Consider the following 26,372-nt stretch of genomic DNA (forward strand, 5'->3'; position numbering starts at 1 on the left):
CTGACTGTGTTTGCCATGTGCCTTCTCACTTGAGAGAGAAACCCTGAACTTCATCAACCTTCTTGAACCAAGGTATCTTTCCCTGGATGTCTTTGATTAGACATTTCTATAGAGTTGGTTTAATTGGGACATTTTCTTGGCCTTAGAATTTTAAACTAGCAACTTATTAAATGCCCCTTTTTAGAAGCCATTCCATTTCTCATGTATTGCATTCTGGCAGCTAGCAAACTAGAACAACAGTATTCTAAATTTAGGTGTGAAGTTTATTTTTTATTTTATTTTGAGTTTTTTTTTTATCATCACCCAATGAAACACATATGCAATTCCCTTAACTTAGAAGAAGATAAAAAGAATTAAATTTTGGGAATGGTTGTGATGAGCCATGAATTCAATCATTATAATATAGGCACCACTCTCTTTCATAAAAATAATGCATTTTTGCTGACTTATTTTGTTAAGATTGCTGTAGCTGCTAATCACTGTGGTTGCCAAATATTTTCTTTGGTAGCATAGATTTTATATAAGCATATCCTTGGTGCAGAATATCAATCTGGCTTCTATTTTCATAAATTACTTAGCCCCTTACTGTATTTGTATCACTCAGATTAACTTAGTTTTCAGGTCAAAGCTGAATTCATCTTGTATGTATTTTTTTCATTACAAGACCCATGAATTACCTTCATGCTGAAAATGTTCATTTCTCTGTTCACTTAACTAGCATGTGAAGAAGGGGCTATTGCTTTCTAATACATTTTGGTAAATAAAGTTAAAATAAGTAAAATTTCAAATGTTGGGTATCTATGGTCTGTAAAAAGAATAAATGTTGCTTGGTATATCCAGGTACAATCTAACATCTAGTGTACTAATTAGTGTAGTACATTATATGCAGATGTAGAAATTAAGATAAAATGACTTATTAAAATAGCTATTTGCCTAGATGATTTGGAAATTGACTATAAATTATACCTGTATATATTATAATACTATTCCAATTACACTGTTAGTTCAATAATTCAATCAATAAGAAAAAATAGATCATCTCTATTCAAGTTTCTAAAATTTGGATACTTTTTTAAAGGAAGAAATTAAAAAAGAAGAAGAATCTGTTGCTTTAAGTATTTCCTGATTTAATTTTTGTAAATATAAAGAATTTCAATTATGAAAAATTAAATATACATGCATATTTATATACACACACATAGACATATACTATTCTTTTTCCTGCCTTGAATATTTTGTGTTACAATATTGTTTTCTTATTGATTATTCAAGTTTACTGTGCTTAGATATGACATCCCATTAGGACTTTTCTTCACCATAAATAGTTTTTTATTAAAATCAGTTATTGGGTTGTGGCCCACTGCCTTGGGCTCTTAAAGATTTTTCCTTTTAAATGAGAAACTTTTACAACAAACACTGTTTGTCATCAGTTTGACACCAAATATTTATAGTTACTGTGTCATTATAAAGCAAAAAATACATAAAGTTTTGAATATAAATGTATAACATAAAATATAAATAATACATATATATGTAATTCATATAATGTTTATGATGGCATCTTAAAACTAGAATTTTCTATGATTGCATTTTAAGAATTAAAACTATTACTAGGACTGTAAATAGTAGGCTGGTTTAATATTATCTGATTATTCTGAGGGTAAATACCTGGTTGCAGGGAATATTTGTACTAAAAAGTGCTTATATATATATTTATATATATATATATATATGGTGCATGGGAAACAGATCTTTTGACCTTCAGACTAAACCTTGAGATGGTGACCCAGAACACTGGGTCACGTAACTCTTGTATAACACCACAGGTGGCTTGTCTCCTACAAGCAAGCTTTGAAGGATAAAAGGGCTGGGGGTTGGAAGGTGCTATTCTTTGAAGAGATTTCACAGATAAACAACTTAGCTTAAAAGGTTTTGCATTTTCTTGTATTTTACATTTTGGCATAATTGTAATTAACATTGAAGACTAACTTGATGTTATTTCCTCCTGCCTTTGGAAGCAACCACTGATAAATAGCTGGAGCGAAACTAGCAAAGGGCTCTTGGCTCTAGAAGTTCAAGAGTCTCCTGCTCCCATTTTCAGGTGGCAGCAGAAGCCATGGGCAAGCTCAGGTTCCCATCTACCAGTGGCCTGGTTGACAGTACAGCCACATCCTCCACTCTTGCACCCTCACAAGAGAGTTGGCTGTGTGGTTGCTCCTTGATCCAACTCACCTGACCTTAGGAATGGTGCCTTGATCTGGCCCAGAAAGGAAAATGAATATTTATCATTTACAGAGGACTCTCTCTGTACCAGACCTTGTGTTATTCACCTAGATTGTCATTGAATCCTCATAACATCCTTATGAGCCTAGGTGACAGCTGCAGCCCTTTCTCCCTGTAGACCATTGCCTGCTGTGCTGATGACAACACCACCTGGGCCTTCCAGGTTCAGTCCCCACAGCCCTCAGCCCATGACTTCTCATGCATCATCAGTAGCCTGTACATCTGCAATGGGTAGCTGCCAACACCAAGCTCAGAAGGCACATCATGACTATCATCAACATTTCATGGGAGGTGGTAAACATCTATAAAGACATCCTGTACATGCAGTTGCCTTTGGTTGATGCACCAAGCACATGCCTCTGGGACTTCATTGACTTCATCATGACCACATCCACAGTGTGGGCCTTGAGCCTGCTGCTGCCCTGCACTGCCGGTGTCAGCCACAGGCCCACACTTGGCCTTGCTTTCCTCATGAAGTGTCATACCATGTCCCTGCCTGAAATGCACATGTGCATCAAGTCACATAGGCCATCATCCCAGCAAACAATGGTTTTGGGGAACAGCTCATCCACCAAGACTACCAACTGTTTAGCGAGAACATGGTACATATGTCTAAATCCCTCAGGTGTGTGAACCCTGATGTCTAAGAGAAAGAGGTTGCTTTCATGGTTCCACTGTGAATTATCCCAGAGAGTACCTGCACTGAGGCCAGAGGGACAGATATGCTATTGACCTACACCATGGTCTGAGCTTGAACATTTTACCTTTTGTGATGTAGAAAACTAGATGATGCCTTATAGTAATGGCAAAAAAAAGGGAGAATCATAATCCTTATCCTTGAAGATGAACCTCCTTAAATGTAAGATGCAGGAAATTTTTCCCACCCCATGAGTGGCAGGTCATGATAACTGGGGCCTGGCAAGAGAGGATAGTGAGGCAGATAATGTTCAGCTAAGATGGCCCTGCGGGTAGTGTTCAATGAATGTGGCAGTGTAGCGCAAAAACCAGGAATGAGGCCGCAGGTCTTCAGGAGTGTTACACGAAGTTAGAACAGGCTGAGACTAAGGATCTGTAGTTGCAGGAAGCAGGTTTTATTTTCTATGGCTATTGGGCTCAACTAAGTAGCCACTGAAACCCTGAGCCCTGAACAAAAGGTAATCTTAGCTTTTATAAACTGTAAGACATGTCAAGGACAAAGTAAGCAATTGGCTGATTTAAGCTGAGAATGGCCCAAAGCTGAACCTTTAAGGGAGGGGCCCCCACCCCAGGACTGTCTTATTTTGCCTATGTGCAACTTCACCAGTTCCTGAAGGCTAGGGGAGAGGGTTTCTATCCCAGAAATGTGTCTTATCTCACTTGCCTGCAGTTTTACCCCTCCCTGAAGTCAGGAGAGGGAGGTTGGGGATTTCCCACAGAGAGCACAGCTGAACCAGAAAGAGGGGGAGGTCTACCTGCTACAGCAGGTCTGGGATCCTGCAGCCCTCCCATAGGTTGATTCATCCTGTCATAGCAGTAACAGCACTTCTCTCACAGCAAAGTTCTCTTGCAAAAAATTCTATGTGGAAGAAAGCAAACAAATTTTGTAAGGTTCTTTTCAGACCTGACCTCTTGGGAGGCCTAGCTTGAGAAGCATTTTCAGAGTTTCCACAGATCTTGAAGCAAGGAGTAGATCACCAGCTCATCCCAAAATGCCTTGTTTAGCAGGTTTTCTCATCTGGCTAACACCTGTTGTCCATGGAGGTACTTGCCAAAGGTACAAGTGTGTGGGACCCACTGGTAGACCCTAGAATCCAGGTTTATCCAAAATCCTCAGGTGCCTGGAATGTTCCTTGAGAGCAGCTAGTCTGATCTAGACATTTTCAGAAATGCAAAGTGGTGCAGATCTGTGGGACTGGAGCCTAGAGGAGGCCACTTCTTTTCCTCTCCAAACTACCCCACCCCCATTTCAACAAAATGAATATCAAGGGCCCCAATTTTGCGTGGAGTGACAGGAATGAAAATCATATTGAAGCACTCTCCTGTCATGTCTTCAGTGTGGGCTCCAGGTGCACACCAGGCTACGTGAAGACCTTAGTGATCAGTGGTGGCCCTAGGGAGGCCCAGGCACTATGGAGATGGGAATGGTAGAAGTGTTCCCACTGGCTAGGCGAGCTGTGGCAGTGAGGCCCTCTGCCTGGGCAGGAGATAGGGAGGCCTGGGACTGGGGCAGGGGTGGCATAGGGTTCCTTTTGGCCCAGGCCCCCTCTAGGACTGCTGGCTTTGGACATTTTAACAAGGGCACTGCCTGAGAAGAATGCATGCAGACAGTGGAAATGTTATGGGAGGTCACCGAGGATGGAGAATTTGGAAGGAGGAGGGCAAGGCTGAGATCCTGGAGCTCCTTCCAAGCACTGGTTCTACAAGTGGGAACAGCAGTGCCTGGAAGAGGCTGAGCAGAATAAGCAGCAAACCTTTCACCCTAAGGTACAGGAGCAGGCAGTGACCACATACAGCCTGTGCTGAGGAAGCAGAAACTTCAGCACCATTTCCAGAATTTGGCCACCACCCTAGCCCACCACTATAAATGACAAGTGTGTCAGTGGCCAGGACTTTCCCTCCAGGTCTCCTTTCAAATTGCTGCCTCCAGTCACCAATGTCTACAAAAAACTAAGTTTTTGTATTGGAATTTAGATTGACTCTGAGTGATGCAGTAAAATGCATTAACTTGGACTTTAAAAATACAGAACAATTGTAAGTAGAGAAGATTCGATCAATTTCCTATGGGGAAAGGCTCATTCAACTTGATAAGGTAGAGCTCTCTGGTAGTTAGATTCAGTTGTCAACTTGGCCAGGTGAAGGCACCTAGTTCTGTTGCTGTGCACATAAGCCAATGGTACATGAACCTCATCTGTTGCTGATTACATCTGCAATCGGCTAGGAGGCATGCCTGCTGCAATGAATGACATTTGACTTAATCAGCTGGTGCCTAAATGAGAGAGCACAATGTAGCACAGCCCAAGCAGCTAAGCATACCTCATCTCAACACTCGCAGCTCAGCCCAGGCCTTTGGGGATGCAGAAAGGAATCACCCCAGGGAAAGTTGTTGGAACCCAGAGGCCTGGAGAGAATGCCAGCAGAGATTACCCTGAGCTTTCCCATATAATAAAGAACCTCAGATGAAAGTTAGCTGCCTATTCTCTGAAGGACGAACAAAAAAAATCCCCTTTTATTAAAAGCCAACCCATGTGTGGTGTGTTGCATTCCAGCAGCTAGCAAGCTAGAACAAGCTCCCACAAGACTGACTGTAGTATTCAAGAACCAAGCTACTTTAAGGAAAGTAGCTCATCTGTACAGACTAATTTGCAAACCTTCAGGGAATCTATAGTTGTGCATGAGAAAGTCTTTTCACTATTTTGTTTTAGAAAAAGGTTAAGAGTCTGCCCATGAAATAATTTTCATGCATAGAATTAGGTCCACATATATTTTCTGGGTTTTTTTGTCTATTATAGAGAACACTTGGTCTAGAAATGCTCAAATTGAATACAAGCTAAGTACTTAAATGAACAAATTTTGACTGTCAGATAGCCTATCCTAATTATTATTATTATTATTTTTCATGTGGGCAGGCACTGGGAACTGAGCCTGAGTCTCAGAATGGCAGGTAAGAATGCTGCCTGTTAAGCCACTGTGGCCCGCCCACTATTATGCTTTTAAGAAAGTTAGTTTGAGCATATTGATGTTACTTTTAACAGAAACCTTTTGCGACATTGGTTAGAATTTATTGCTTTGCATGTTCTTATTGTACATTTTTTCTTATGCATTTCTGAGTTAAAGAAAACCTTCTTGTGTCTTAAGATTTGTTTTACATTTTTAATTGTTTAGAGAAACTTACTGTTAACCAGGCAAGTAATAATTGGGTGAACCCTTGAGTTGTTCTCATGGGTGAACCCTTGAGTTTTTAGTGATCTAGTTTGCCCTTGAGGGTGAGCATTTAGGACCTCAGGAGGTGTACACAGAGGTAAGAAGAAGCTTTTCCCTATTGTATTTTGTCAATTGTCGCTTAGGTCTTTCTTGCATTGGTATCAAGACTGTCAGAGGTGCTGTCAGTGGACAGGTCCATCATCACCTTCCAAGGCTAGATCTGTCATCAAAAGGTATTCTTGGCCAGGGGATATGGATATGTACTGGGGAAGCCTGGAGAATGGAATAGTCACAAGTCTACTGTTGTTTGTTGCTCTCTAAGGGAGACTTCCTAAGAGGACTGGATTGTTTCTTTCTGCGTGACAACTTTCAAACTGATGGGAAAATAATAAAACAACAGAGAAATAGGAGTTGGTTGAAACCAAGATGAAAACTTGGATCTGGCAAGTTACTAGTCAGATAAGAGCAAATAGTGAGTTAGGCCTGAGTCTTGTTAAAAGTTGACATTTGGGTGGTACTGTACAGGTCTTCTGAAAAAAAAACAACAACTTCATTATCAAAATAGTGGGCTAAATACAAAGGTCTAAACCATTGAAGTTTTACCACTTACAAAGGTTCTTACTTTGGCAAAACTGTATTCCTAAAACACCAATCAGAATGAGGGGTAATAAGCTAACTTCCGGAGAAGATGGCGGCTTAGTAAGACGCGCGGGTCTTAGTTCCTCCTCCAGAAAAGCAACTAAAGAAACAGAAACAATACAAAACAACTCCCGGAGTCACGACAGAGACCAAAAAGACAGCGTACCCCATTCTGGAACAGCTGAACGGGCAGGGAGAATCTGCTGCGGTGAGATACCCGAGGGGCATGCGTTTTCCCGGCCGGGGCTGCTGGCGACTGGGGTCCCCTCCACGCACGTGGCTCCCCGGTCTGACTGGGAACGTTGGATAGCGGGGCCCTCCCGTCACGCTTGGCGTTTCGGGCCAGCTGGGCAATTAGGACCGGCACTCTCCCAAGCCGCGGCGGCCAGCGACCCCCGCCTCCACGCGCGGTTTCCCGGGCCGACTGCCGTGCAGACAGACGAGCGCCACGAGCGCCACCTACTGGGCAGGAAAAGAAAAACAGAGCCCAGAGATTTCACAGAAAAATCTTTCAACCAGCTGGGTCCCACACCGAAGGAAATCTGATCAAATGCCCAGACACCAGCAGAAAATAATGGATGACGCTCGGAAAATTGAAGATATGGCCCAGTCAAAGGAACAAACCAATAGTTCAAATGAGATACAGGAGCTGAGACAACTAATGCTGAATATACGAACAGAAATGGAAAAACTCTTCAAAAACCAAATCAATAAATTGAGGGAGGACATGAAGAAGACATGGGCTGAACAAAAACAAGAAATAGAAAATCTGAAAAAACAAATCACAGAACTTATGGGAGTGAAGGACAAAGAAGAAAAAATGGAAAAAACAATGGATACCTACAATGGTAGATCTAAAGAGACAGAAGCTACAATTAGTGAACTGGAGGATGGAACATCTGAATTCCAAAAAGAAACAGAAACTATAGGGAAAAGAATGGAAAAACTTGAGCAGGGGATCAGGGAACTGAATGACAATATGAAGCGCACAAATATACGTGTTGTGGGTGTCCCAGAAGGAGAAGAGAAGGGAAAAGGAGGAGAAAAACTAATGGAAGAAATTATCACTGAAAATTTCCCAACTCTTATGAAAGACCTAAATTTGCAGATCCAAGAAGTGCAGCGCACCCCAAAGAGAATAGACCCAAATAGGCGTTCTCCAAGACACTTACTAGTTAGAATGTCAGAGGTCAAAGAGAAAGAGAGGATCTTGAAAGCAGCAAGAGAAAAACAATCTGTCACATACAAGGGAAACCCAATAAGACTATGTATAGATTTCTCAGCAGAAACCATGGAAGCTAGAAGACAGTGGGATGATATATTTAAATTACTAAAAGAGAAAAACTGCCAACCAAGACTCCTATATCCAGCAAAATTGTCCTTCAAAAATGAAGGAGAAATTAAAACATTTACAGACAAAAAGTCACTGAGAGAATTTGTGACCAAGAGACCAACTCTGCAAGAAATACTAAAGGGAGCACTAGAGTCAGATACGAAAAGACAGAAGAGAGAGGTATGGAGTAAAGTGTAGAAAGAAGGAAAATCAGATATGATATATATAATACAAAAGCCAAAATGGTAGAGGAAAATATTATCCAAACAGTAATAATACTAAAAGTTAATGGACTGAATTTCCCAATCAAAAGACATAGAATGGCAGAATGGATTACGACCCAGCAATACCACTGCTACGTATCTACTCAAGGGACTTAAGGGCAAAGACACAGATGGACATTTGCACACCAGTGTTTATAGCAGCATTATCTACAATTGCAAAGAGATGGAAACAGCCAAAATGTTCATCAACAGACGAGTGGCTAAACAAACTGTGGCGTATACCTACGATGGAATATTATGCAGCTTTAAGACAGACTAAACTTATGAAGCATGTAATAACATGGATGGACCTAGAGAACATTATGCTGAGTGAGTCTAGCCAAAAACTAAAGGACAAATACTGTAAGGTCCCACTGATGTGAACCGACATTCGAGAATCAGCTTGGAATATATCATTGGTAACAGAGACCAGCAGGAGTTAGAAACAGGGTAAGATAATGGGTAATTGGAGCTGAAGGGATACAGACTGTGCAACAGGACTAGATACAAAAACTCAAAAATGGACAGCACAATAATACCTAAGTGTAATGTAACTAGGTTGGAACACTGAATGAAGCTGCACCTGAAATATGGTTTTTTGTTTGTTTGTTTGTGTGTTTGTATCTTTTGTTTTTGTTTTTTTTCTTTTTCCTTTATATATATATATATATATTATTAGTATTATTATTTTAATTCTCTTCTCTATGTTAACATTCTATATCTTTTTCTGCTGTTTTGCTAGTTCTTTTCCTAAATCGATGCAAATATACTAAGAAATGATGATCATACATCTATGTGATGATACTAAGAATTACTGAGTGCATTTGTAGAATGGAATGATTTCTAAATGTTGTGTTAATTTCTTTTCTTTTTTTTGATTAATAAAAAAAATTTTAAAAAGTTAAAATAAAAAAAAAATTTAGGCCTAAGAGAAAAAAAAAAAAAAAAGAATGAGGGGTAATAAAAGGCAATTTTTATTTGATTTGTGACAAATTAAACAATGCTATTTTATTGCAAGAAGGTCTGTGATATATGTAGAGAGGAACAATTATGCCATCACTTTAGAAATTTCCACCAAGGAAAAAAAAGGTTAATCTGTTCCTGTTGGATTATAGTTTCACCCTTTCTTTCTCCTATAGGCATGGAGAAACAATTACTGGAAGTGTACATAGATGTCAGATTAATTTTAGTGCATGGCAGAATTTGATGTAGTTGTCTGTCTCTAAGCATTCTGAGTTTCTTCTTCTATCATCCAGCGGATTTATGATTTATTCCATACTTAAAGTAGCATTTTCCTGCATTATACTATTATATTTTAGAAGATAGCTTTAGGAAATACAAAAGTTGTGCTTGCTATAAAATTTTAATGCCATAGTACACATAGTAAAAATGTAAAACCATCCCCCAAACCATTACTCTACCCCTCAACACCCATTTCATTTTTCTTAAAATGAATTGTGATTTATTCTTTGCCTGAACATTCAGAGTTTTAATGAGTCCATTTTAAGGAAGGGATTATATAATTTTGACTTTTGTTTAAGTTGTGTTTTAATAGCTTAAATATAAATCTTTGTGTAGAAAATCAATCTCTCCCTTCAATTTTTAAAATAGTGTGATCCAGAATATATTGCTGAGTTTGTTCTTAAAGTTTATATAATTTGATGAAGGTAGAACAGTGTTGTGGTGAAATAATATGGGTGTCTTGAAAGAACCTGCAGAAACTAAATTACAGTGCTGTGCTTTTAGTGGTTTTAGAGAATATCAGTGCTTTTGAAACCATTTCCATGGAGATGTGATTTAATCGAGTGGTTATTAAACTGGATTAGGTGATGACATGTCTCCACCCATTGGGTGGGTCTTGATTAGTTTACTGGAATCCTATAAAAGAGGAAACATTTTGGAGAAAGAGAGATTCAGAGACAGCAGTGCAGAATGAGCATTGGAGATGAAGAAGGAAAATGCCTCCTGGGGAGCTTCATGAAACAGGAAGCCAGGAGAAGAAGTTAGCAGATAATGCCATGTTCACCATGCACACTTCCAGATGGGAGAGAAACCCTAACAGTGTTTGCCATGGGCCCTTCCACTTGAGAAAGAAACCCTGAACTTTATCGGCCTTCTTGAACCAAGGTATCTTTCCCTGGATGCCTTAAATTGAACATTTCTATAGACTTGCTTTAATTGGGACATTTTCTTGGCCTTGGAACAGCAAAATAGCAACTTCTTAAATGCCCTTTTTTAAAGGCCATACTGTTTCTGGTGTATTACATTCTGGCAGCTAGCAAACTAGAACACCAACCTTATCTTTTCCAGGGTTAAATGGGGGTTCCTAATTTCTTAAGACATTGTGCTGTCTGAAAAATACTTGGACCTGGAGAAATTGGGTGCAGTCGCCTTATAAGGAAAGTGCAATTTGAAATTTGAGTTAGGAATATACCTTCAGGTAAGAAGTGTTGTCTAGAAATGAGGGAAAGAAAATTCCCAATTTGATACACCTAAAGTATAAAACTAATACCTTCTTCCCCAGAGATTGCAGGAAAGATGGAATTCTAGTATGCCTGACACTTTCTTTCTTCTTGAAGCATAGGTATTTTTTAGATTTAAGCAGGCAGAAAAGTTATTAGGTACACAAATAAGAGGATATGTGGGCACTCTCACAAAGACAGAGCTGAAGGAGGTCAAGAGGCAGTAGGCAAGTGGGGCCATTTGCTCTTACAGATGTTGTTCATATTTCCCTTTCCCTTCCTTGTTCAGGGCTTTGTATTCTGCTCTCCTTCCCTCCAGGACAGGACCTGGTGGTAGATAGTGCATTTGGGGGGGTTGGTTGGTTCTACTTTTCTCTATGTATGAGTCACTCGGGTAGGGGTCATTTGGCTTCAAATGGCTTAGCTGCTGCTGTATATATCCCCAAAGTGGGTAGCCCCTGGACCAGTTGTCTTTATAGGACACAGGCCATCCTGAACTTGATTAACTGTATTTTCTTAATTAAAGCATTATTCATGTTATTTTCTCTCCCCTCCCTCCTTGTTCTAGCCTGCCTCAAATTTCTCTTCATAGAATTCTAACCCCTTAATCTTAAGGGGGTGCTGAGGGATGAGTGTCTGTCTTCTGTAGTGCTTCTGGCTTGTAAGGGGATATAAGCCATGCCTAATGGAGCACAGAACTTTCTGGCTGTCTCACTTAACTTGGGAGAGGAGGGTGGTTATAATGGCTGCAAATTCTTCATCAGCATTGTTTTCTGTGTGAAAAGCTTCTACTCTGGAAGAAATAAATTTGGTGAGAAGCTTAAAAATGCAAGGGCTGACTAATAGAAAGAGGAGGATAGAAGTAACTTTGTGTAGGAAATGCTTAGCCATGTGAGAATGGGGAATAAGGAAACCACCATCTTTCACATCCAAGAATGAATCTTTGCTGGAAAACTCATTCCTGATTAACTGGTGACTATAATGGTGCATGTATTAAGTTAAGGTGTGCAGGAATGAAGCATAAAAGGGGCCTTATTGATTGGGCTGTGGCTTTGGCTACCATATTAGCCCGATTATCCCCTCCAAAGGTATTAGCATTATTTTTCTGATGGCCAGGGCAATGAGTTACTGCTAATTTTTGTTGGTAAGAGCAGCACATTTAAGAAATTAATCATCTCTTGGTGGTGTTTAATTGAAAGACAGATTAACTTTTTCTACACTGCTGCATGAGCATGCAGGACTAGGAAGGTTTAGCCTGTGCGGGTTTCCTAGTTCACGTGAAGGCAATCAGTTTTGCTTTTTGAGCTAAAGGCCCTGAGGGCAGGGATTTTGTTTATGAAGTTGAGAGCCTTCATTGCTTAAGAAAATAGAAGTAATTTCCCAGGTGAGGAAGTTTAATAGTTTTATGTTTTTTAAGGATCTTTGCAAATTTATATTTCTTACTTTTTAACTTAAGATACTTTGGTTCTTTTATTGGTCTCACACAAATGTTAAAGTTTTACAATGTAGACAACATATAATTATTTTAGTCCTATCTAGATCAGCATCACTTACACATTGCTGTATGGAGTTGTGCTGGCTTTCACAGCTAGGGAACTTTAGCTTTGAGTCCTTGGGTTTTACACAGATTCTTAACATTCTAGGGAACTGTTATGTTATACTAAGAGTAAAGCATCTCAGAATTTAGAAATAACAGTTAAAGCTTAGGAGTAAATATGATGGTTGTAAGAGTTTAAACTTTAAGCTTTAATTTTTGTAAGTATTATAAATGAATTTACTTTTAGAAATAAAAAAAGAATTTGACAGTTGTTTTAGATTGGGGTTATGTCAGACCACAGCAGAAGTTTTGTCTTGTTTTACCTTTCCATATTTATTATGGTTAGGCTAATTAATGGGCAAAGCAGAGTTTTTCATACTTGCTGTTTTTCTCTTTTAAAGCTTTGTTTTTTAAAGATCAAGTTTTGACTTACAACTGATCACCTGTGCTTTTGGCAAAGTTTTAAAGTAGTATAACTGAAAAGCAAATTAAATTATTCCCATAATCTTTAGCTCTTACTAGGAATATGTTAGTTTACAAAGTTAACATATTATAAGTCTGTACTTCCAGGCAGTTGGAAGCCAGTAAATTCTGCTACTAAGGTATTTTTAAAGATACGGATTTTATTTTAAATTCCTTGCACAGCACTGAGTAAGGCAGGAATCTTATTTTTAAGTCCCAGTCATTTACCAGCAAATAGGTATTGAGAGTTAGGGTGAAGAGGGATGCAAATACATGTTTTCAAGATTTAGGAGGGAAAATTTACATACAATTAGGGATTATTAGCAGGTTAGCCCTGGGATATGTTCATACACACAGACAGGCTTGTTTTCTTAAGGATCTTCTTTGGGTTGCCAAGAGACTTGGACCTAGTAGGGGCCTCAGGGCAAACAAAGGGTAAACATTAATTGGACTTATTACTTTTTAAAGAGGCCCACAGGGAATGAAGAAGTTCCCTCCCTAAAAGGGTGTGGGGGCATTCAGGGACAATGAAAAATTGATGGGATATCAGAATGTCTCCAAGCTTACAAAGGAGGAGCACAGTCTATTGTAGATTTTTTGGTTCAAAATTAAATAGCCTATGTGAGTCAGAGAGGTAGAGAAGGGAAGTTACCAAACTTTTCGAGAATGAACCTGTCCTAATGAATTGTAACCCTTACATAATTGAGACTGCTGGTTTAAGAAGCAAACCAAGTATTTGTGTTTGATTTGCTGTCTTTACCCCCTTCCTATCACATTCATTGATATAACTAAAAATTTAGAAACATATCTTGAAAGCTAACAGAGATGTTTAGGTTCTTAAGTTTTTAAAAATTACAGTGTAACATAAAAGGAACTCCTTGGTTTTCTTCTGCAGAGGACTAAATAGAACTGACTTTGGTAGGTTATTTATATTCACTCACCTTTCAAAACTCTTTATTCACTTGAGAAACCCATACTCTCAGCAGAGAGTAGGGAATACAATGGAGACTGTTTTAAGAGGCTTAAAAGACAATAAACTATTAACTCACAATTTCTGTGGGTCAAGATTTCTGGATCAGTTTAACTAGGTGAAACAGGGTTTCTCAAAAGGTTACAGTCAAGATAATTCTGGTCAGGCTGTGGGTGGCTGCTCAGAGCACTCTTTCCCATCATGAGTGCCAGACCAAGGTAGCATGAAAGAAGATCCCTCCCACTCCACCCCCATTCTGGCCCCCTCCTACAGGTTGGGCCAGACCTGAGATCTCACCAAAGAGGATTGCAGTAAATGAGGACATAAGAGGAGCACAGAGTGGCTGTGGCTGGCATGACCCTGCTGTGAGTCGTTCTGGGGGCTGAACAAGTGGCTGTCTCCCCATGTACCACTATGAGAAGGGTGGATTCCACTTAGAGGAATGAGAATGGCAATGCAGGCCAGCCAGCAGGCACATAGTTGGCAGTTCCCTAGAGTAGAGCCTTCTTCCATATAAGCCCCAGAGAGGATGCCCTGTCTGAGTTTCCATTCAGTACCAGGATTACCCAGGTCCACAGTGAGATACATGCTGGAGTTAGGCCCTGCACTGACCTTGATTTATCTATAAGCCATGGAGGGAGGCATAGTCAGTTAGGAAACCAGCAAATGTATAATCACAGATTCAGATAGCAAAGTAGAGAAAGCTGCTTCTCTGGCCCTGGAGATGAAATATGCCTGGATCCCAATTAGCAGAATTAAAAATGGAACAAACCCATCCAGGTGTGGTTTACAGATCTCTATGAGGTGCAGAATAAGAAGATAGACATCCAGCTCCCTGCAGGCCAGCCGACCAAGAAGAGGGAGGTCAAGCTTGTCTCTGATGAAGTTGCTTATGACAAATACATGACAGGGCCTGCATGGAGTTCCATTCTCAACATGACTAAGAGCATGGACCTGCAGACCTCCTACAGGTTGGGCCAGACCTGCAGAACTCTGCAATTACCAGACCTTTCCTCTAGATTGCAAAACAGGGAATCTCAAATGCATCCCCACTGTGGATTCATTCAAAGGTCAAAACAATGGGTTTCTAATGATTATAAAGAGGGGAGCAAGGGGAAATATTTAGAGGATGCTAGATCATGTGGTGCCTCCCTGAAAAAAAAATGGCTCTGGTTTTCTATTCCAAGGAACACATGGATGTGGCACACCAACCTATTGAGGACACCTGTGCAGAGATGTATACATGTCTTGATTTAAACAGCTGAAAAGAAGTTACTCTCCAAAACTCAATTCAATTTCTCTCCAAAGAACCCAATTGCCAGCCACACAGGAAAGCCAAACAGGACAGAGGGACTCTAGATATGGAGGAGTCCATTCAACCAGCTGACAGAGGGCTGTTTAAAATTGAGGTTCCCCTGTGTATTCACTAATCCTCAATGCAGAGGGCTCAGAGCCTGCTTTCTCAAACTCCTTGGTGGCTAGTGAGTGGTCCCTCTCACTGTAGGGGCAGAGGAATGGGTGAAGGTGGTACACCTGAATTGGCTCCAGGCCCACCCAGGCACAGCTCATGAAAATGTCTACATAGAGCTCCATCCCTAATTCTGATTGCCACTTTACCTTATCCTCAGGAGGCTAACTCCACAAATACCATACAAAAATCCAAAATAATTTCAAAGTATGTATGATAGAAACTCTTGTTCCAAGGCATTGTGGAATCCAAAGGCTGATTTTAAAACCCACTGGAGTTAAGTAATTCCCTTTCAGAAAGGAATAGGATTGAGTGAGGTATGGTGACGAATTGGCCAATACCCAGTTTTCACCCTGAATACCAAAAAGGTCTTTGTCCCAACAGATAAGTAGCAGAAAAACATGGTTTGAAAACCATACTTGCCAGCTGTCCTTTGCAGTCAACTGATGTGGGGAGGTAAACTCTGAAATGAAACTTATGAGTCAAATATAAAAAAAGAAAGCACTCCCAACTCACCACAGACCTGCAAGCAGTATGTTATCAAACAGTGAAAGGGCAAACAATAATTCTGTACACAGCCAAAACTCATAATGAGAAGAAAAGCAAGCCTTATGTTTGCAAAGAACTTCATTTTTACATTTAATTTTTTCAAATAAAAAAATGGGTGCAATTTTCAGCACATCAAATTCTAGAGAAAGCAGATTTTTTTCTAGTGGTGTGAGAACATGAATAATCTATCAAGTGTAACTTTATCTATATTTGCCTTCATGTGCTGTACAGCTAAACCAAGTGACATCTCAAATGTCACTTGTTGCCACAAATTTAGTATCCTTTTCATCCCCAGATCTGTGACATGTTTACTACTCATTTTCCAAATGGCCAGCAGCCCAGAAGCCCCCAAAATCAGGATGTGCCTTTAATCACTGCAAGTTGACAGGGGTCAGAGTTATTGGACACCAAGCTTTCTTAGATCTCATTTTTAATCTTTTGGTACCCTAAGGCCAAATGAAAAATTCTGGCAAGAATTTGAAGCATGCTGAGATACACAATGCATAACATAATCACCAATAAATCCCTGGTACTCTGGCAGCTGCAGGAAGTGCTTTTGTGGATGAATCTTCTGATATTTTGTTCAACACTGTAAGTGCAGCAAGTTGTATATTGTTTCTTAGACCTTGTAACAAATATTTGTAACAAAGTCTAAAGACCTGATGTCGCAAAAAGAAAACATATGTTTAGTACAGGGGCTGAAAGCAAACAAATTTGTTACCTAACATTTAAACTATTAATCAATTGTACTAACTGGCGTATTTAGGGGAAAGCTGTGAATAAAATGTTTTTAGGTATTTTTTAAACAGTGATACTTAGAATTCTCTTTTGATTACACTTTGTGATGTTAATCTCAGTTCCTTTATTTATTTTACTCATTTCTTTCCACCTTTGCAAGTATCATTTTTTTTTTTTTTGCTTTACCTTATTTTACTTTATTTTTGGCTAGAAAGACAACCTTATAACCAAAGGTCATAATGATGTTAAAGGAATCCTCTGTGCTTTTCAGAGATGTTCCTATGTGATTCAAGAGTATATGTTAACTCCTTTTTTGTACACTTCCTTCTCTTAGTTGTTATATTCTTGAAGAGCCTGGGCCATGAAGAGTTTGCCTAGGTTTTGGGCAGTAAACTCCTTAATGTTCTGGCAGTAAGTGTTAATCTGGCCTGCAATGAGCAATGAATCCATCCTGGTAGGAGCCGGTGTGGCTTGAAGAGTTTGGACAGATCCTCCTCAGGAAGCGAGGACTCTCCTCGACTCTGGCGCTGCATGTTCTCCTGCTGACAACGCTGCTGATACTGATGTTTCTGCTGCTGCTGTTTACCAGTGTTCCTCATGTATGTGTTATATTTAATTATATCCTGGCTCATTTCATCCACTCTGTCCATGAGCAACTGCAGATTCTTCCCCAAGTGATTACTGCTAGAGACTGAGATATTTGTGTTTATCTGCTACAGCTGACTTCTTCTCACGCTCCCACATTAAGACGTTAATCAGATGTGAATTTTTTATTACAATCGGCACTTCTTCAAACGTGTTCAAAGGTGATACTTGCCTTTTTCAATGCTTCAGGAGAGAAATCCTTCTCTTTACAAACTTCCATAAGTTTAGGAGTCAATCTGTATGTATTCAGTGAGAGAGACCCTTGGGCAGTCTTTATGGGATCATAAATGAGAACAACAGATTCTTCAATGGCATGCTGGTAACTGAACTGAGAATCCAGGAGCGCACAGGTGACAAAGGAGCCATAGTATGTGGACTGGTACCAGCCCACATGGAGATGATCAATGTTAACATGGCGAAGGCTCCGCATCATTTCCATCTGATACTGAACTTCATCAAAGTCAGCATCATCTTCTGTATGCTGAGGGAATGGAAAGCAGTTGGTAATTTCAAGTCGGTCTTCTACAACCAGGCCCAAAAGCACTCCTTGGACAACTTCAGTTCCTTGTCCTTCTTCTTGGTAATGTTTGATTATTTTTAATATCACCAGGCCATCGATCTGTACTTGCTTCACAGCCCAGTCTCTGGAGCCGCCTTTGCCTTTTCCTTTCCCGGCTGTGCCGGTGTTGGTGGTGGAAGAAGCGGCAGCGGAGCTGGTACCTTCCTTGCAGGATGCCATGTTCCCAGCCAGACAGTGCAAGTATCATTTTACTGAAATCAAAAGCCCCTATTCTATAAATGACATTGTCTGTCAATTTTGTTTCCTTTTCACAGTAGGAAATAGGGATGTCATTTTGCCATTTTTGTACAGTTCAAATTTTGAATAGTTTGTGAACATATGAGTAAACCTAATCTTCAAGTTTCTATCCAGCAATATCATATTGAGTCTAGTGTTGACATGTGCACTTCATTAATTAGATGCCAAATATAAAGTGTTTAGCCTTGGTGAAAGCATTGCTACCTCCATTTTTTAGATTTTTGAACTAATTATTGCTATCCCTTTTCCCACTGACAAAATAGAAAATCAATTTTTGTTCTAATTGCTATGATTCTACAAAGGTCTAATGATCAGAAATCAGATAAGGACTTGAAAAAAATTAGGAATAAGTCACAGAAATATTCTTTGGTAATAACTCAAAATATATTGTAGCACTATGCCTTCCTAAATTAAAAAGAAAACAACTTCATGGTGACTGTATATGAGGGCTCAAATCATTGAATATCAGTAAACAGAATCAGAAATATCTTATTGCAATTATTTTCCATAGACAAAAAATTAAAATTGTGTTACATGTATTTTATAATGTTTTAAACTCAAGTTGCAAAAATGTTTGAAACAAGTTATTCCCCTTATGTTTTAAGAATCCCAGCTCTCTCAGTGAATTGAAACAAGAGAGTAAATCAAAACAAGGATGTTTGAAGCTTTTTTATTAGTATGATGAATCTGAATAAGGAAGAAGAAATCACTGTAAACAAAATAATGTCAGTGTTTCAAGGCAGTTTATACTCCAAAACATATAGAATAAAAATTTTAGAACCCCAAAGGAAACACTAAAGATGCACTGATTCCCCTTGAATAAAACTATATTCAAATTAGAAAAGAAAACATTTTCAAAAACACTCCATGTTTTAATTGCAATGTGTCACTAACAAATGGCAAGTCTTGTCTTAGACTTATGTAAGAAATCTGATTCCAAACCAAGGCACAGTGTGCCCTCATTTTAGATGTGCACATGAAATTGCATTTAGATATTTAACTATTGTACTTCTCACTAAGTTCTTAATTAACTTCTTAAATAAATTCAAAGGTATACAAAGAAAAATCTACTAACTGGTCTCTAGTCACCTAAAGGCTTGACTAGAGTTGAAGAATCCATTTGTACTATACATCCCTTGCAGTGCTACAGGCAGAAGGCCTCACTACTTTTCCATGCAGAAGGGCTGCTTGAGTGTCCTCACATTATGGTGGCTGGCCTCCTCCAGAACAATTGATTCCAGAGAAGCTGGGAGTAACCCAAGTGCCTGTTTGACCTCCAGTGAAACATCACACCCCCACACTAGCACCATATACTGTGCATTAGAAGCAGGCCATTGTCTAGCTTCTATGCAGGCAAAGGGAGAATTAGACTCCTCTTTTTTGGAGGGAGGAGTGTCAAATTGTGCATATATTTGAAAACCCAGAATAGTCTGCACTCTGGCTACAACATAGCAGATTATTAGTAAATGCTTCTTGAATGTTGCAGTCTGCATTTTTTTTTGAAATAACAGAACTGGTATTTAACAGGAAGATGTGTTTAAAAAAATATCTGGTGTTCTAGTTTGCTAGCTGCCAGAATGCAGCACACCAGAGACAGACTGGCTTTTAAAAGGGGATTTATTTCATTAGTTCTTCAGAGGAAAGGCAACTAACTTTCAGCTGAGGTTCTTTCTTACATGGGAAGGCACAGGGTAATCTCTGCTGGCCTTCTCTCCAGGCCTCTGGGTTCCAACAACTTTCCCTGGGGTGATTCCTTTCTGCATCTCCAAAGATCTGGGCTGAGCTGTGAGTGCTGAGATGAGGTGTGCTGAGCTGCTTGGGATGTGCTACATTGAGCTGTCTCATTTAAGCACCAGCCAATTAAACATCATGCATTGCAGTAGGCATGCCTCCTAAGCTGACTGCAGATGTAATCAGCAACAGATGAGGTTCACATGCCATTGGCTCATGTCAATAGCAATAGATCTAGACACCTTCACCTGGCCAAGTTGACAACTGAATCTAACTACCACATCTGGAAATTAGGATGCAAGAGATTAATGCACTTGGGACGCTTGCCTGCCATGCCAGAGGACCTGGGTTCGATTCCCAGTGCCTGCCCATGTTAAAAAAAAAAAAAAGAGATTAATGCACCAAACCAGTTTCTTAATTTCTTAAAATGGATGAGATTGGAGAGGTGGGCAGGGACTATGTCTCCAAAACCTGGAAAACATATGGATAAAGGATGTAGATTTTGGAAGGGCTCCAGTCAAAGAATAACATGACCTGAAACAAAATATTTTAAGCAGCCTGCAGGGAAAGATGGATTGAAGTCAGGGAAAACAGAAAAGTTGTGAAAAATTCTCACATTACTGGGGATCAAGGAAGCAATTCACTTGCTTTACAGAAGGAAACAAAGTGCAAAGTTGAAAACCCAATTCCAATTTCTTCCTAAGCATCTGTCCTTAAGGATGAGAACTAGTTTTCAAGCAAAATTAAAGGGAACTGTGAAAAAAAGAAATGGTGATTTCAATGCATCTGGGAATTTTCCCAAATTGAATGGGTAGAATGTTGTGGGAGGGTTGAAACTGTATGTGCCATAGAGAAACATGTTCTTAAATGTAATCCATTCTTTTAGGTATTGCATTTTGAGTAGGATCTTTTGATGAGGCTACTTCAGATAAAGTTTGACACCCTTATTCAGGATGGGTCTTAGTCCTCTTACAAGGGTCCTTTATAAGGGAATAAAATTCAGAGAAAGCAGGAGAAAGTCACTGAAACTAGATGCTGAAAGCAACTAAACCCAGAAAAGAAGTGAGTCCATCAGACACATCCATGTGCCTTGCCATGTGGCAGAGGAGCCATGAATCACTGGCAGTCAGTCTTCAGGAAGAAAGAATTGGTTTGATGATACCTTAATTTGGACATTTTCTCAGCCTCCAACTGTAAGCTAATAAATTTGCATTGTTAAGTCAACTCATTCCCTGGTATTTGTTAAGAGCACCCCAGGAAATGAAAAGAAATGTCAAGTTGGGAATGAATGCTATTTTACATCTTTTGACTTCTCTTTCCTATTCTTTCTCCACACCCATCTTTTTTACACCTCAGCCAGAGACACCACAGAATGTAGATTCTTCTCCCATGAGAGTCACTGTTAGAAGCCACAGATAGGATGAGGAAGCAGGTAGAGTGTAGGTTCTTTTGGAGACAAAAGGAGAAATTTACATAGAATGAGGATCACAAACACTTCATTAAGTGTTAGGCCAGAAAAAATAAAGGGTCAAAAATCCTCAGTTCATGTTATAAGAGGATAATACTGGAAGAAATGAAGAATTCTCTGTATAAGGTCTGAAGCTAATGAACACTTGAAACTATTCATTGACAAAAACAGAATAGAAACCATCACTAGATGGTGTGGTGCAAGGTAGTGTTATGGAACTAAAGATTGGTTTCAGTGATTAACCTTTTCCATAATTTCCATCAACCTTCCACAGGAAAAAAGACATATGCAGGGAACGCTCACTTGTGATCACTTTAAGCAAAAAGTCAATCCATTCTACATTATTAGCAATGAGCCTATAGTGTCCCTTCTGTGTAGAATTCAAAGGATTTTCTCTACCATTTTTTGAAAATAGACATTGCCCCTTCCATTCAACCACTTCTTTCTATTATAAACCATGACATGTAGTGGGATATATAGGACTGACAACTTGAACCCACCATATGGGTTAACTCCCTTGAATCTTGAACTTTCATGTAGAATGGGAGATGAAGACAGCAGATCTGTTTATAACGGAGCAGGGAGACAGTTGCCATATGGTATGGGTACTAGGAGAAAGTGTTTCTTGGGCCTGGCTTACTGGGGCCTTGGTGACTACAAGTTGAGGTTGCACAGGCTTTGGTGACCCTGGAGACTCAAACTCCTCTGAAGCTTGCTAGACAAGTTTATCTCCTATACTCTGATCTCTTTCTCTCTTTCTGGGCTTGGAGCACATAGAAAATGGTCTCTGACCTGCAAAATTCCTTCTTTCTGGATGGCTATCATTGGGGCCACTTGTGATTCTCCCTTTTGGTTCCCTTTCCTTGGGAGGTATCACTCCACTTTTCCTGGATCTTCACCTGGGATGAACTCTTAGCATTTTCTGAGTTGTACTTTCCTCAGAAATCAGATTGGTGGGTTGCAAGTGTCTGAGGATTAACTGGATTTCTCTTGCCCAAACTTTAACCTGCACCAGGATCCCTTTGAAGATTTGTTAAAATGCAGATTGCTGAGACCATGTCTGAGCATCTGTGTCAGTAGCTCAAGGTTTTTTTTTCCTGATAACTTGCTTATTTGACAATTTCCCAGGGACTATTTGTGCTGCTGGTTCTCAGGACAATCATTTGAGAACCACTGCCCTAGGGAAGGTTTTCTTCAATTTAGCTTCATCAAAAAATTAGAAAGGATTACACTACTAGGTACATATTAAGGAGTGTTGAAAACAGGAACTGAAACTGCAGACACTTGCACACCAATGATCATAGCAGCATTAGTCAAAATAGTCAATGGATGGAAACAATCCAAGTGTCTATTAACAGATTTGGGAAAAACAAAATTCAATATACACATACAAAGGAATATCATTCATCCATAAAAATGAATGAAGCTGTGATACATGCTACAACATTGATGAAACTTGAAAACATTGTTGTAAGTAAAATACAAATATTGCATAATTCTATTCAAAGGAAAAATAAGAAATATCTAGAATAAGCCAATTTCTTGAGACAGAAGATACACTAGAGGTTGCTAGGGTCTAAGGGACAGGGTTGTGATGCATGGGTAATTATTCCTAAATGGGTAGAGTTTCTGTTTTGAATGATTCAAAAACATGGTGATGGATTATGGTAATGGTGGCACCACATTGTGAGTTGTGATTAATAACACAGAATTGTACATTAAACCTGGTAATGATTGCAGATGAAAAAAATTTACTTGGGCACTGTTTAACTTAAATTTTCCTGCCCCCTTTAGACCTACCTAGTCATCATCTCCAGGAGAAGAATCTGAGAACTGATTTTTAAAGTATGCCACATGATTAGATATTTGGTCAACAACTCCCATGGAATACTGGATACAAATCCTGAAATGTCCAATATCCAATTTTCTCATCCTTTTGGTAATCCTTAAAAACATGAAATGAAAAAGAGTAAGGACAGAAAATGAGAGGATCTAATAGAATCTGATAAGGACTTTTAATCTAGGTAGGTTTTTTAAGCAATTAACTCATCAAATCCTTATTGTGTGCTTTAAAAGGCCATCTACTGTGTAATATCCTGGGTCTACAAGGGAAAAGAGACCCCAGTAGTGTTTCCACCAAAAAAAAAACAAAAAACAGGAAAATAAGTAGTTAATACTTTGAGAGAAGGCCTGGCATGTTATCCAAAGAATGATTTGTGTTAAAATATTAAATCTCCTTATATATGACAATCTTTTTTATTATAAAATCACCTTAAAAGTGAAATAACCAGAAAATGTACTTATAGTCAGCTTTAAATGACAAAGGAAATGGTTCTGTGTGAAAGAGAGTATGGATAAACATCAGAGGGGTCAGAGACAGCCAGACAGTATCTAGGTCCCCTCAGAGATGCAAAGAACATGTATCATCTTCAAATAGGGAGCTGCTAAGATAAATGCACATATCTTAGTGTCAAGGAAGTGAAGGCATGAGTTTACTAAGGAGACTGTGCCAGTTTGAACCCATCATGTACCCCAGAAAAGTCATGTTGTTTAATCCTCATTCAATATGGCTGGGTAGGATCATTTTATTGTTTCCACGGAGATGTGACCCACCCACTTGTGGGTGGTTACTTTTTTTGCATGGGGACGCACTGGGAATGGAACTGGGTCTCTGGTGTGGGGCAGGAACTCTGATTGCTGACACAGCATGGCCTGCCTGTGGGTGGTTACTTTTGATTACATGTTTTCAATGGAGATGTGTCTCCACCCATCCAAGATGTTGTTACTTACTTGAGCCCTTAAAGAAGGAACCAATTTGGAAAAGCTTCAGAGCCACACAGCCCACACAGCCAGAGACCTTTGGAGATGCAGAAGGAAAGGATCCCATGGACACCTTAAAAATGAGGAGAGACAGCTAGAAGACTTTGCCATGTGCCTTCCCAGCTGAAAGAAAAACCAAACTTGATGAGCCCTTTCTTTCAAGTTAAGGTATCTTTCTCTGGATGTCTTAGTTTGAACATCTCTATGGCCTTAAAACTATCAACTTGCAGCTTAATAAATTCCCTTTATAAAAGCTGTTCCATTTCTAGCATATTGCATTCTGACACTTCTAACAAACTAAAACATGATCTTTACATACCATTGTTCTCATAGCCAGGTGAAGGTTATACAAACCAGGTGTAGACTACCAAGTTGTAAATATCCTCTAAATTATGGAGACAGATAGGTACAGGAACCAGTTGCAAGGTATCTGGATCCTAAACAGTACATTATAAGTCATTATCTACAATTCTGCATTTCTACCTTGGACAAATATCAACATCATGATTTCAGATGACCTTGAAGATAAACATAGAACTCTGAAAGTCCACAAGTAAGTTTAACCTATCTTTATACACCTCTCAATAGGAAAATAGCTGAAGAAATAAGGCAAGTTATAACATGGTATCCTAAGCAGAGTATTGGTGAGGGAAAACAGCAGAATAGTATAATTTATATGATCCTACTAATTATGAAACAACATACAACTACACATTCTCTGTAGTTACATATTTATGTTTGTAAATGGATAGAAAATGTTTTAATCCTAACTGGGTCACAGGACTGTCTGAGAGATGAGTGTATTGAATAGCTTGAATTGTGGAGAATATGTCTTGCTTCAATGCAATGCCCTTGAAATGGAAGGGCCTTCTAATGTTGGGTTAGTAAAGTGTGCTGTGACCATAGAAAAAATTATTGAATCCTTGGCAGAATGGTAGTGAAGACTCAGTGAAACAAAGCTGGGATTGTCATATTGAGAATCATGGAAATACTGTATGCTTCATGTATAGAAGTGAAGGGCATTGGTATCCACTGACTGCCTCACAGAAGAGACAAAAGGACCTCCATTTTCTTCCATTCCCTCTGTCTCAATCCATATTTTCACAACTTAAATTAGTAAGGTTAAGGGCTACTAATCATGCTCTGCTTATACATGTAGATCCTTGGGTAAATGTAAAAAGATTCAAATTGTGGCAGTCTTAAATATGGCTCCCAAATTATTTGTTACTCCCATCACATGGTCTGCCTTGAATCTGAACTATGTGACTGCTTAACCAATAAAATGGGCATAAAAGGTATCTATCTATTTCCAAATCTAAGCCATAAAAAAATAGCAGCTTCTGCTGCTTCTCTGTGGGAATGCTTACTCTTGGAGTTAAGACAAAATACTTTTGAAAAATCAAGCATCCTCCTGTAAAGATCATGGGTAGGCTTTTCACCAAGCAAGACATAACTGTTAAACACTGTTAAACTACTTGCTACATTTGGATAAATTATTCAGCCCCCTTAAACTGCTGTTGTTTAATTGCAAAATAGGGCCAATAATAATTACAATTTGCTCAATTTTTATTAATAGTGAGAATCAAATAAATTAATGTTCTGGTTATTTATTGCTGCGTGAGAAACAAAGGCAACTTAATAGCTTATTGGCATTGTGGGAATTAGAAAAACCAATAGGGGAAAAACAAATGAAACAAATTAAGGTTCAGCAGCTGAAAGATTTTAAATAGAATTCAGAAATGTTTCTGCAAGTTACTCTTATGCAGCATATAGATATCCCCTTTCAGTTTTTGGTGCATTGGAGTAGCTATAGGGAAATACCTGAAAATATTGAACTGCTATCCTTCGTTCTTGAAGATGATGGAATAAATATAGGGCATTTAATTTGTGAACACGTGAGTGTGAAAACCTTGACTGAAACTCCCTTTATCCAGTGTATGGACAGATGAGTAAGAAAAAATGGACAAAAAATGGATAATAAGGTGTGTGGGGGTTATGGGATATTTTGGGGGCCCTTCTTTACTTTCAATTTTTTTATTTTTTGGCATGGGCAGGATCCAGGAATCAAACCCAGGTCTCCAGCATGGCAGGCAAGAATTTTGCCACTGAGCCACCACTGCTCTCCCTCTTCTTCATTTTTATTTATGTTTTTATTCTTATTTTTCTTGTTTGTGGAGCAATGAAATGTTCAAAACTAGATTTAATGATGAGTACACAGCTTTATAATGCTACTGTGAATAAGTAATTGTACACTTTAGATTATTATAACTCAAAAATCATTGAAGAA

General features: G+C 39.1%; 2 long non-coding RNA genes and 1 pseudogene across 2 annotated transcripts in view; 1 reads left to right on the forward strand and 2 right to left on the reverse strand.

Annotated features, from left to right (window-relative positions):
- Positions 1–26,372, forward strand: part of LOC143673843 (uncharacterized) — a 141,910-nt gene that overhangs the window by 72,688 nt on the left and 42,850 nt on the right. The gene's annotated exons all lie outside the window — the stretch shown is intronic.
- Positions 1–26,372, reverse strand: part of LOC143673844 (uncharacterized) — a 113,520-nt gene that overhangs the window by 13,920 nt on the left and 73,228 nt on the right. The window lies entirely within an intron of this gene.
- LOC143662108 (eukaryotic translation initiation factor 3 subunit H pseudogene) lies at positions 16,797–17,988 on the reverse strand (annotated as a pseudogene).

The sequence above is a fragment of the Tamandua tetradactyla genome, chromosome 2, assembly GCF_023851605.1.
Source record: "Tamandua tetradactyla isolate mTamTet1 chromosome 2, mTamTet1.pri, whole genome shotgun sequence".
In the NCBI taxonomy this organism is placed as follows: domain Eukaryota; kingdom Metazoa; phylum Chordata; class Mammalia; order Pilosa; family Myrmecophagidae; genus Tamandua; species Tamandua tetradactyla.